Source organism: Stegostoma tigrinum, chromosome 1 (genome assembly GCF_030684315.1).
Source record: "Stegostoma tigrinum isolate sSteTig4 chromosome 1, sSteTig4.hap1, whole genome shotgun sequence".
NCBI classification, from domain to species: domain Eukaryota; kingdom Metazoa; phylum Chordata; class Chondrichthyes; order Orectolobiformes; family Stegostomatidae; genus Stegostoma; species Stegostoma tigrinum.
The window spans coordinates 159,994,898-160,008,343 of NC_081354.1; positions in this window are offsets into that span (position 1 = coordinate 159,994,898).

Below are 13,446 nucleotides of genomic sequence, written 5' to 3' on the forward strand. Positions count from 1 at the left end.
GGTTCAATTTTCATCGCTGGTGGACCGGCTGCCTGATTTGAACCTGTTTGATTCTCGTCCGGTCTCAAACGCAATGTTGGAGGTGGGTGACTCCCCATGGGAAAGTTCCCAGGGCAGTCGCTGCAGTGCAGACACCCCACCCCCCAAACACACATACCTCATCCCACTTTATTCGGTAGGTGGTGTGACTTTGCAGTAAGACTAATTGCCATGGTAACACGCCGGGATCAGTTAAATATTTATACACTTAGCTGGCCTTCACCTGTCAAAAGAGGCCACCGGCCATTTATACTGGGCGGGAGGGGGTTTAACTTTTTATCAATCTTTTGCGCGAAGGTCGATCAAAGGCTACCATTTGGTAAACGTGGCGCCATCCTCTACCTAGATATCAAAAAAGATTTTTCCAATTCCGAAGAAGTCACGGGACTGGAAAATGACCCCGTTTCTCTCCCCAAGGACTTGACGAGTTTCTCCAACACTACCCGTTTTTATTTCAGATTTCCGGTATCTGCTGTATTTGATTTTTATGGAAAGGTTGTAACATGAGTGAGAACTGATGGTGGCACCTGGAAACGGATAATAAACTAGCTCAAGGGTAGAGAGCCAGGTGGAGAGACAGTGTGGGATTGATGCTGTGGACATGGAGAAAACAGGTATGTCAGTTCTGACACCCTTCGTTTTACCAAGTTATAGTAATTGTTTGCACTCATTTGCTTAATTATGCTAATTACTGCGGGGGAGATGGGGAGTTGAGTAGTCAAAATGAATAAACAGACCACGATGTACAAAAAATGAAATGTGCAAGTAGATCAGTGGCAGATTTAAGTATGAAGTGTTCACATAGAAAACTCCTATACCGTTGGTAATCCATGAACTTCTGCGGCTGACGTACAAAGGAATCTCAATGTAATAGTAGATTGGCATTTAACAAATCTTTTCACTGAAAATGCAGAATGAATGGAGAATGTCATGCTAAAAACACAATGCTTTGGTCAGATTGCAACTTGTATGTTACAGTCTGAGACACAAGGGAGACCACTGAAATGGTGAAAGTGGTAGAAAGAAATCACACGAATGATCACAATACCACAGTGCTGAATTAAAAGCAGAGAGTCAGGTTTATGGTGTATTGATTGGATTGTTACTTGTATTGTGTGGATTGCTGCAGTTCTGTTGCTTTCCCCTCAATGGCCATCATTATTGGGACACTTAAATCAATTGCAACAGCTGGCTAAGTCAATAATAACATGAATATGAGTGTATTTCCCCTTTGTTCCCACCAATTTCCCTTTTAATGTAAGCGGTTTCATCCGTTGGTGAAACATTTGCCAGAATCCAGCAGGTAAGTTGTAAAAAGTGTTTCACACATTTATAAGCGTAGGAAATGCTAAATGTGCCAGAAAGCAGTTTGGGGAAGGGGGGCTCCCTTAACATAAATTAGGAAAATTTATTTACTGCGATCACATGGAGCAGAAGCAAAGAATTTTGTGCCTTAACTTCCGTAATACCAAAGCAAAATTAGGGTGACTATATAAAAAGTAGTGTTCAGGTTTTTAAATGATCCTAACAATGGTTTGGTTTGTGTGTTTTGTCAGCAAACCTTCAAATGAAAACAAAAATGGCAGGATGGCAATTTTGAACATGTATTCTTTTTGGACATATATTAAAAACATACACTTAAAAACAAAAATTAACAAACTAAAAATAGTGCAAAACTCAAATTTAAAGAATAAGCAAAATAATACATATTTGTATACTGAGGTATTACTTCATGCTATTTAGTTTATCATTGGAAAAGTAAAATTAAACCTGGAATTTGATACAATTTCACTGCTTAAAAGGGAACAGTCAAAACAGAAATACACATTTAAATACTTCACATAGTCATACAGTAATAACCATGAACATTTCTGGCTGGCTGATACTAGTGTAGTAGATTTGCATGCAAGATCCAGAATTAATGAATCAAAAGCAATTGGGCTTGAAACGTTAACTCTATCTCTCTAACTAGAGATGCTGCCAGACCTGCTGAGTTTCTCGAGCACTTTGTGTTTCATTTCATAAATAATTTGTAGGGTGAAAATGATGCACACTCCAGGAAGCTCAGCTGGGACGAAGGACACCTAAACATTCACTTGTTAAGTTGCAAATGTGATTCCTTTATCATATTTTACTATTTTACCAATTTTACTCCATTTTAGTTCTTATATAAATCTATAATAATTCATACTAAAATGAGCATAACCTTCCAGTTTTCTAAAAACCCTTTGCTTAGATGGCTGTCTCCTGTCAAGTTCAAAGCCCAGACAGAGGCTGAACAGAACATGGAATTGTGACATAAATTCTGATGCCTGATGTTCTGCTACTGATAAAAGACTTAAAATTTTCACGTGTAATGCCTCCCTACAAACAAGTGGAAAAAAAAACTAGTTTTCAATAAAGGATGCCTGATGCCTCATTTAGTTAAAAACCCTTTCTAGATAATTCACCTAATTAAAAACCAGAACAAGTCTCAAAGCAACTTTTAATATTGCTTGTCAATATTGCTCCAATACGTAAAGTACTAATATAAATCAATGTCTGTTCACCTGTATAGGTCAGCTGAGATGTCTAAATGCTTGCCTGAAAGTCGACTCCTGGATTCATTCACCAATTGTTTGAGCAAACCCATGGAGACAAGTAACAGGGATGTGAAGGCCTCTGTATCACACATAGCTAGCCTTCTTGAAGATAGATTGATACAGTGAGCAAGCACATCTGTGATATTTTCACAATTTAAATTTGTTGAGTGCCTGGAATCTTGAAGACAACCCAGAATTTTAAAAAATGGCCCAAAGGCATTATGAAATGTGGCAAATTTAAGCTCTCTATTTCTCAAGAATACCACGTGTAAAGTCTAGGGGCATGATTGCTACCGGATAAAATTACCTAAGTTTTAAAATTACTAAACTGAGCCAAATTTCATGTCTGCGCTCCCCTTTAAATCACCCATGCACATGCGCACCCTGAGAAGCTACAACACAATTTTAAAAATTAATTTTATATGTTGTTTATATACAAGGGAATCTACAAACTGAAGTTCTGAAGAATGCTCAACCAAACTCAAAACATTAACTCTGTTTCTCTCTGCCTACATACTGCCAGACCTGTTGAGTTTATCCAGCATTTTCTGTGTTTGTAACATAAAAACTGGAGTTGACCAGTCAGCCCCTGGAAGCCTGTTTTGCCATTTAGTTAAGTGTTGTTTGATCTGTATCTTAACTCCATATTCCCAAGAAAAATCTATTAATCACAGTTTTGAAAATTTGCAATGTCTGTTTAAAAAGATTTTTCCAAATGCTCTTGCAAGCACTCAAAATTTTATTTCCCTGACTGACATTTTGATCACCCCTGCAATGCTTTTTAAATTGTTTCTCAGTGATTCTCTGCCAACTTGCACAGCATTCCAGGATTAAGGAACAATTGACTCTGCCTTGAGTGCCGCACTCCAGTCCATTCAACTGTCAATTACCGAACTGACTTGGCTAAATCAACAAAAGACAAAAATGTAATCCCAAATTTTGTTTTCAATGGATAATGCACATCATGCATGTAAATAGAATCATATGTCATTCTGATACCTGCGGATGTGAGGGATTTTGTTGAATAACTTCCCCATTTAGGTCACTGAAAACTGATTTTGCGAAGTTCTATCAGCGCCAATAATTGTCACATACAAACATATTTCACAACAGAACAAAGCAAGCATATTCAACTGACCCCCCCCCCCCCCCCCCCATGCACTGACCACTTGCTAATGCTCTTCTGATACATTTTCACTGTTAGGTATAGGGCATAAAGCAAAAGGGAGCAACTCAATATAAGTCATATTCAGAAAAAATGTCCTCTTGCATCATTCAACATATTTGTCACTGGAGGAAACAAACATGTATCACAAGTAAAACAGAAGCACTGGGGTGATTAAACTGGGTATTGCTTAAACAAGGCACCATTACTAAGAAACCATGGCAAAACTGTTGCGCATCGATTATCCTGCATGGATCAACAATACAGAGAAAGTTGGAGGTGCATGTGGGTTGGGGTTGGGGTTGGGGTTATATTTATTTATAAAATATTCTTCTTTCCTTTAAAACTAAAATATAGTAAAATATTTAGCTAGTAAAACATAATTGGCTAACTGCACAAAATCTGATGTAACAAATTGTGGCCTCTTTCATGTTAGGTTATGGAGGATAGACACAAAACACGAATATTCAATTGGTAATACAGAACTTGAATATTATTGAAAAGAGAGTGAGAGATGTTGTCAAAGTTTTAAGCTCGTATTCATCAGGACAAATGCAAGCATGTCAAATTTCAAATGACTGCAACTTATACTATTAGGGAGAAGAGGACTGCTTGGTTGGTAAGTTGACTTTGATCAAGGTATTGCCATGGTGGAACCAGAGGCTCACCAATCTGCTGAACTATGCAAAAGAAAAGAGGCTAAGCTTCAGCATATTCCTTTTGTTTTCTGAGAATGGGTCTTTGCAAATAGACTTTTGTTGCTTTTAAATTAGCCAAGTTAAAAATGTGGAACAAAAGCAGAAGTTTTTAGAAAAGCTCGGCAGGTCCGGCAGCACCTATGAAGAAAAATCAGAGTTAACATTTTGGGTCAGGTGACCCAGTTAAAAATTCAACTGATTATTGCAGGTTTTTGGCCTGTGTTCTTGTCAAACGATCAGCACCCTTTTTTCCAGTAGTATAAATTGTTGTGATGATTTGAAATTTGGCATTTTGTCCCGAGGAGTGAAAGACAAAAAGATTTGGCAAAATGCCTTCCTTTTTAGTGATTAAAAATTAATAGTCAAAGTTATTCAACCTGCATATAACTAATTTCAAATGAAGCTCTCCCCAGTATATATATTTGTATGTATAAGTTAAATCTCAAAGCACCACATAACTTAGTTTTTATGTTTCGATTTTTGTTTGATTATGAGTAAAGCGCAGAGATAATTTGCTGAGTATGAAATCATGAGGCACCATTCTTTTACAACACATACTTACAATATTCACGAAACCAACTTTAGTAGTTAGCAAATCGTACTGGTGTATACAAATACTTAAATAAAGTATTCTTTTAAATTATTTTTTGCTGTCCATAATGCTAGAAGAGTTTACCACTCCAAGGTTAGGAGCTCACCATTTGAATATCTGTATAGCCTGGGTGGATCACATGCCTTTATCAATTATTTGTAGGGAAATTATGAATTCAATAATTCTACATTGGTCCAACCTGACTACCGTGCGATCAGCAAATAAAGTCTTGTAGAATTATTTTGTGGCAGTAAGGATTTATTATCCCTTTTTTCACATTTCTTGCATACACTAAATTCATGCTGTGACAACATTTCACAGGTAGCGACTGCCTTCTGGTGCCTCATCTACACTTCACATCTCTGAATGTTAACTGTTTGTCAAACATGTCTTAGTTCAGTCATGTTTACCAGTTGTCCACATGTTTCAGCACAGGAGGAAAACAAAAGCATGGCTGGATTTTGTTCCACTTGTGCTAAAACAGAGGCCAGTTGGATCACTTCACGCTCCCGCTGTGATATAAGCGAGCTCAGCATGTCCCAGAAGTCGAACTGTGGTCTTGCTGGTGTCCGCATCAGTCAGTTGTGCAATTATACCAGCTGAGCTATTTGTTAACCAATAAACAAGTAATCTATTCAAAGTTTTCAAGAAGATTTGTAGCTCAGGTTGTGGATGAGGATGTAGACATGCTCGTTGAGCCAGCAGGTTTATGAGCCACAACACATAGCAGCAACCCGGAACTACACAAAGTAGAACAGGAGCACTTATTCGGTGTCTTCAAAAGAAATGGATACCCGAAAAGCACAATCCGCTGTTACCACCAAGATAGACCACAACAGGAAGATACAACATGACTAGAGTCACTAATCATCCTGCCGCACACATCAAAGACATTTCAGAGATGACCACAAGATCACTCAGACCCCCAGGTATCAGAATAGCCCACAAACCAACAACTACCCTATAACAGTTACTTTTACTAAACCAGCAAAACTGGTGAAATATACAAAATACCATGCAAGGACTGTGAGTAACACTAAATAGGCCAAACTGGAAGAAAACTGACAATACGAATACATAAACACCAAGTACCCACCAAGAGACACAACCAATTCCCACTTGACTCACTACACATGGACAATGAGGGACCTGAATTCAACTGGGACAACACATCCATATTATCACGAGCCAAGCAGAAACATGCCTGGGAATTCCTGGAGGACTGGTATTCCAACAGGAACTCCATTAACAAACACATTAAATTTGACTCTGTGTACCAACCACTGAGAAACAGAACCGGAAATAATACCAACCCCCCAGCAAACCGAGCAGGCGGAAGAGAACACCAACCCTTCACCAGAGACACACTGAAGATGTTACCCAGCAGGGTGACAAAACATTTGGAAATGAACCCAGCAGCTCGGCAAGCATGTCTACAACCTCATGTAATCTGTTGACTTACACATACATAGTAGTGAAGAAACTGTTCCTTTATTTTGTATATTGCAAAATTTGATAAAATAATAATTCAGAGTGCATTCAAGTCAATTCATTACAGAGCTTGTCAGTTTTCTATATTGGGCTCTTTTGGGTTCGGAGTAAGTGCCCTTTCATTTATTGATAAACTTGTGTGTTGAAATGTTTAACCTATAATTTTAGCTTTTCTGTGTCCCTCATAATCTGCTAATTGCTGAACACTTACAGAATTCAATGTCTACATACCTATATAAAAAGCAGCCTGACCACTATACCAACATTCTGTTTGGAAGCGTTTAAGGCTGGCTGACGCAGGACATATCTCTCCCTACCAATGGATTTGCTCATGGTAACTCTGCTACCCTATAGATCATGAGCTTAGTATTGGAAGTTGAGGTCTTTTAATCAAACACTCTGTTCCTCAGGCAGCCATAAACTGCCCTGGCACATTAGATTACCTGCTCTCTTGTATGCATTGGACAGTGTACCACAGCCACATTAAGTCCCTTAAGAAATATCAGCAATTATGCCTCTGCAAATAACTGCATACCCACTGGCAGAATAAGCGCTCCAATATCAGTGCCCTCTCTTGGTCCAACATTTCCAGTGTCAAGGTACTGGCTACGGTTAATCTGCTGTTTTGGGTGGGCCACACTGTCTACACGTCTGACACAAAACTTCCAAAACAAAATCTCTACTCCCATCGTGGCAGTGGTTTCGAGGAGGGCAGACTAAAGGCTACAAGTCGATCCTCAAAGTCTCCCTGAAAAGCTGAAGTATCCTCACCACCTCATGGGAATCCTAAATCCACACACACTAGACAAATGTTTTTTAATTTCTTATTCATTCATGGGGTGAGGACATCGCTGGCTAGGCAGCATTTGTTGCCCATCCCTAATTACCCTAAGGGCAGGTAAGAGTCAACCACATTGCTGTAGGTCTGGAATCACATGTAGACCAGACCAGATAAGGACAGCAGTTTCCTTTCCTAAAGAACATTAGTGAACCTGATAGGTTTTTCCTGAAAATCGACAGTGGATTCACAGTCATTATTAGATTCTTAATTCCAGATATTTCTTGAATTCAAATTCCACCATCTGCCGTGGCGGGATTCAAACCCGTGTCCCCAGAACATTATGTGGGTCTTTGCATTAACAGTCCAGCGATAATACCACTGGGCCATTGCCTCCCCCGTATCCTGGTGCCAACCATTTCTCATGAGCCTGACAGACACAGATGGAGTGAGATGGCCAAATGCAAACAGCAGAAGGATTTTGTGAAAAATTGTGAATCTCACCCACCCATTTCAGCAAACGTCACTTGTCGCAGCTGTGGCATGATTTTAGAATTCAACACTGGATGAATTAGTCAGCTAAGGCCCCTCAATACTGGATGGAAGAAAGTCGTTCTTGATCCTGAGGGACTCCCAAAGAAAGGCAGACACCCAAGGATAGCAAAATAAGGGTGAAGAAAACAGGCAGATCATCTGGAGTATTCCTGCCCTTTAGTTCCCAAGAAAAAATATTTCAAAATGATCATTACTGGGCTACTGTGGTTTGTTTCACAGGAATTGATTTAAGCTTGGACATTGCAGGTTCCGATAATTTTCATAAGACCATAACGATGAGGAGTTTCAGGAGGTCATTCGGCACTTCAAGCCTATAGCATGATTTAATAAGATTATGGACGATCTGACTGTGGCCTTAACATCACTTTCCAGACTATCCACAAAGTTCCCATAACCCTGTATTGTCTTGTGGAATGAAACTCTGTTCGGCTCAGTCTTCCGTGACTCAGCCTTCACTGTTCTCTGAGGAAGACAATCTCAAAGTAAATTTCTTCTCATCTTTATCTTAAATGGGAAGCCCTTATTATTAAACTGTGGCCCCTAGTTATAGATTACCTGAAGAAACATTCAGCACCTACATTGTCAAGATGCTCACAATTTCCAATAAAAATATAAAATCACCAAGGCTCCTTATACATCACCTTCCAAACCTGTGCCCACTACCATCTAGAATCAAAGAAGCAGATATATAGGTACACCATCACCTGCATGTTCCTCTTGAGGGAACTCCATTATGACTTAAAATTACATCCTTGTTTCTTCAGTGTTGCTGGGTCAAATTCCTGGAACTCACTCGCAAATAACATTATGGGTCTATATCCATGAAATGAACTGTCGCAGCCCAAGAAGGAAGCTTACTAATACCTTCTCAATTAGGGATGTACAATAAATGCTGGCTCAACTAATAAAGACCACATCCCCTGAATGTTTAAAAAAAACAATTACCTTTTGTTTTTCTGAACTCCAAGAGTATAGGCACAACCTGCTCAACATTTCCTGTAAAATAATCGCCTAATCCTAGGAAACAGCTGAGTGACCCTCTTCTGACAATAGACAATAGGTGCTGGAGTAGGCCATTCAGCCCTTCGAGCCAGCACCACCATTCATTATGATCATGGCTGATCATCCACAATAAGTGTCCTGTTCCTGCCTTATCCCCATAACCCTTGATTCCACTATCTTTAAGAGCTCTATCCATCTCTTTCTTGAAAGTATCCAGAGAGTTGGCCTCCACTGCCTTCTGGGGCAGAGCATTCTATATCTCCACCACTCTCTGGGTGAACAGGTTTTTCCTCAACTCTGTTCTGTTTAAATAAGGAGACCTAGTCTGTATGGCACTCCAGGTACAGTATCATCAAGAATGGTTGCTTGAGTTTCCTGCTTCTACACATCAACCCATTGGCAATAATGACCAATATTCCATTTGCCGTCTGAATTACTCGCTATATTTACATTCTAATATTATGGATAAATGAACTAAAACACGCACATCGCTCTGTGTTGTGGCATTCTGCAATACCAGGACAGGACTTACACAGTTAATGGAAGGGCCCTAGGAAGTGTTGTCGAACAGACAGACCTAGGAGTTCAGGTACAGTTTTTTCAAAGTGGTATCACAGGTAGACAGGATGGTCACGAAGGTGTTTAACACATTTGCCAATCATTGTTTAGACCATTGAGTGTCGTAGGTGAGACAAGATTGTGGTTGTATGGGATGCTGGTGAGGCCTCTTTTGCAGTGCTGTGTATGGTTACGGTTGTCCTCTTATAGGAAGGATATTATTAAACTGGAGTGGATGCAGACATGATTTACCAGGACGTGGTCAGGAATGGAGGGTTTGAGTTACAAGGAGAGGCTGGATAAGCCAGGATTTTTTTACACTGGAGCATAGGAGATTGATGGTTGACTTTAGAGGTATACAAAATCATGAGGGGCATAAATAAGGTAAATAGCAAAAGTCTTTTCCTTAAGACAGGGGTGTTCAATACTAGAGGGCACTTTTTAAGATAAATGGAGAAAGATTTAAAAGGGACTCAAGGAACAATATTTTCACACAGAGAGTGGTTCATGTGTGGAAATAACTGCTAGGGGAAGGGATAGATGCAGATACAGTCACAATATTTAAAAGATATTTGGACAGGTTCATGAATAGGAAAGGGATAAATGCAGACAAATAGGAAGGTTCAGTTTGGGAAACTTGGTCAGCATGGACAGGTTAGACTGAAGGGTCTGTTTCCGTTTCATAAGACTCTATGACTCTGTATTTGAAAAATATTCTGCTTTTCTATTCCTCCTTCCAAACTGATTGACTTATGAGGAAAGGTTGTGCAGGCTCAGTTTATATCTGCTGGAAACTTAATAGATGACTTGATTGAAACATATAAAATCTTGAAGGATCTTGACAGGGTAGTTGTGGAGAGAATTTTTACTTTTATGGAAGAAACTAGAATTAAGAAGTCACAATTCAAAAATTAACTGATTTAAGACGGAGATGAAGAATTTTTTTTCTCACAGAAGTTTGAGAGTCTTTGGAACTCATTTTCTCAAAAGGCAGTGTTAGCAGAGTCTTTGAACTTTTATGGTAGAGATAGATAGATTCTTGATGTGCGAGGAGGTGAAGATAGGTGGAAATGTATAATAAATTGATCAGCCATGATCTTATTGAATGGTGGAACAGTTATGAAGGGCTTAATGACCTATTCCTGCTCCTAATTTGTTTGTACAGTATGTATGCTATTTGCAACTTGCCCCTGAACAGCATTTTGTCAACCTCCAGCCCATGGACTGCAGCAGCTTGAGAGGTCGGCTCACCACCATCTTCTCAAGTGCAACTAGGGACAGGCAATAAATAGTGGCCCAGCCAGCAACGCCTACATCGTATGAATTAATTTTTTAAAATATAAAAATTGGTGAAGTTTCATGGTCATCATTATCAAGACTAGTCTTCAATTCCAGATTTATTAGCTGAATTTAAATACCACCCTGATTGGATGGGAACCTGTATCCTTAGAGCATTAGCTTTAGTTTACTAGTCCAGTGACAATATCACTATACTTCACCTGATCCCACTCAACTAAATCTATAATCCTTTTGCAGGCTCTTTGTATCGTCACAGCTTGCTTTCTTACTTATCTTTGTAGCGTCAGCACATTTGGCTGCAATACAGACTGTCCTTTCATCCAGATCATTAATATAAACTGTAAATAACCGAGGTCTCAGAAATGATCACTGCAGCAGTGATTAGTTTGCCAACTGAAAATAATCCATTTATTCTGTCTTCTATTAGTTAGCCAAATATCTATCCATGCTCATCCATCACTCCAACATCATAGGCTTTTGTGCAAGGATCTTTCATGTAGCTCCTTATTGAATATCTTTTCAAGTTAATATGGTACAAGTCAAGAGTGAAATGAAAGCTGTCCACTTGCTCAGGCATTGTTCCATCAAAGCCTTCCTTGACAAAGCGGATCATTTGCTATCGCATTCCATCCACTTTGTTAAATGCGCAGCCACCAAACATGAACAATGGGAGCAGTGTACACCATCTACAAGAACCACTACTGCAACTTTCTTAGGCTTTTTCAACAGCATCGATGTCCTTTACCACTAAAAAAACATGGCTACACGGGAATGGGAACATCACCATTTGCAAATTCCCCTCTAAGCAATGTACCATCTTGACTTGGAACAATATTACCATTATTAAACTGTCATTGAGGTGTGGAAGTCCCTTTCTGACTGGTGTATTTAGATTGCATAGAATGCAGTGGTTCAAGGTGACTCTACAATATTCTCAAGGGATATTAAAGACGAGTAACAAATGCTGATCTAACCAGTGATGCTCAAATGTCATTAACAAATCAAAAACAAAATATCTGAGTCCTAGGACACTTGGTTACACATGAGAAGTGGTTTATCCTCTGAACCAAGATCAGTGCTTTGGGCACCACTGACTGTGCCTATCAAAGTAGTGTTAGCCCAAACATTGTGGTTAATGTAAACATCAGACCCATTTTGAGGCTGATATTGCCCTGCTAATGCTATGTGAAAACAGATTAAAATAAAAATTCCATTCCACTCTGACTTCAATATCCCACTAGCAGCAGCTATATGATGTTCCTACTCACTACTGAATATCATAATGTAAAGGGTAGGAATTTAACACCTCAAATGGTACTACCACTCAAATCTTCATGAAATTTTCAGGGTTACAAGTAAAAGCAGAAATAAATGCTACTCTCTTGTTCTACTGCAAAAATGCAAAAAGAAATGGAAAAAGTCTCAGATTGAAGCTGCTTTTGTAGTGCCTGGTTCTTGTAATAACATTAAAATAGAAGTGACTGTTTCATCCCTTAACTTGAATTTGGACATATCTGTATCAAAACCTACTCATTACTAGAAAAAGAAACTGACAGGCTTCAAAAGACTTAAGCAAAAGTGAGAGGGCATTCTAATTCATTCTTCTAAGATAAAACTAGTATTCTGTCACTTTGTCAACAGTCTAACATTCTATAAGGCCCTTGGAAGCACTACAAACAACACTGTTGGCTTTAAATTGTTCATCTTCATACAACAACTTAGCAAGAACCCTAGTTCATTAGTGTCCCCAACTATCTGTTATCATGCATAGGGTACAGATTTTCTCCCTTCCCTCTTTTAGCAGGAGTCATATTAGAGAATAATGATTGGACACTTCATGCAATTGAATGTGAATAACAATAAACTAGTCGTTGTCAGATGGCTGAATGATAATCAAGGTGATTACCATAAACAAGCTCAGTCAGCGCACATTACACAAAATGATTCACTTAGCACTTGTCATGTGGGATAATTCAGTCAGCATTTATTACACAGGTTAACACAGAGTCTGTAGTGTTTTAGAGGCAGCAACATACTGTGGGTTCAAACTCAGAAGCTGCAAAATTTAAATCTCAACATTTTATAACATTAAAATGAAAGATAGATTTGCAGTTATATAGTACCTTGTATAATTTCAGGGCACCCAAAGCTCTTTATACCCTATGAAGCACTTATGAGTGTAGACACTGTTGTAATGAGGAAAGGTGGAAGTCAATCTGTGTACAGCAAGTTCACACAACAGCAGTATGATAATGAGCAAATACCTGTTTTGTCATTGTTTCAGCCCCAAGAAACCAAACTGCTTTCAGCACATTTCAGAATATGCATCATCTGACATAATAAGAATGATCAAAGCCAATTCCCAATATGTACCATTTCTGGTTTTGCTAGCAGAAGTATCGTGGAGATAGCTCTTTGCGCACATCATGTGACTGAGCCAGATCTAACACCTGGAGCCATTTTACTTGTTGATAAAGGTAAACTGCTTTGAGGGGGAAAAACAATCAATAATTACACGAAATGAACTTTAGACTCGCAGTCTAAATAGAATATTATAAACTCATGGGAATATTCTTCCCTTAACAATATATTAACAAGTACTTCACACTTATGCCACAATGTCCTTTCATAGCTTTAGATACTGAATCTACCATTATTCATTTTAGTGTACAAGACCAAGTCACATC